We start from the raw sequence: 841 nt of genomic DNA on the forward strand, positions 1-841 counted from the left end.
AAATCTTACTAAAAATCGGTACATTTAGCCTTAATCTCATTTTCGGAAGTTATTATCTATCTTTTTTTTTTGGGCATATACTCGTTGGTCTACTGTGTTACAGTCAGCCAATCTCTGACAAATTAACAAGCGCTCTGAATAAACTTTGAAATTACAATTCTTAAAAACGACAGAAACTTTAAGACTAAACCGAAATGTATTTCCTTCATACTGGTTCAAAATAGCTTTCTTATTGATTGTTTTGTTTAAAAAACGAAAGTGATAAACGAAGGATAGGCCCTCGGAATATGCCTAAAAATAATTAGCAGGATTAGCGCTTGTGGACAATATAGTAAGAAACACTCTCTAGCTTGCTGTAGCATAAAGAACCCGAGAGAAAAGCGGATTTTTTCATCTGTGGGATTCAGAGGAATTATCTTTGTTTTTCTGCTGAATTCAAGTTATGATGCAAGGGTCATTAAAGGACGAGTCTCCCTGACTAGGGACGGGAGCCGGGAGAGAGGAAGAAAAGGAGTGAGAAGATCCCGCCTTTATCTACATAAACCCCCGCCTAAGTGAATTAATTTTAATTTCCATTCCTAATCAACTTTAACCGGTTCTTCGAGCATACGGCGTATCAATATTACTACCTTAGCTGACTCTAATTCAAAGTTATAAAACTAACCTAATCCACCCATGTTTCTTTTTGGCTACCCCCTTATAACACTCTAATTATACAATAAACTCTAGTATTTATTTTCCTTCGGTTCACTATCCACAATCCTGTAAATTGTTTAATAAATTAATTTTCTTTCACTTTGAATTAGTTCAATTAAATTACATACAATCCACTCATTAACCC

The sequence above is a fragment of the Halyomorpha halys genome, unplaced genomic scaffold, assembly GCF_000696795.3.
Source record: "Halyomorpha halys isolate HHAL.00 unplaced genomic scaffold, Hhal_1.1 Scaffold659.1, whole genome shotgun sequence".
Lineage (NCBI taxonomy): Eukaryota > Metazoa > Arthropoda > Insecta > Hemiptera > Pentatomidae > Halyomorpha > Halyomorpha halys.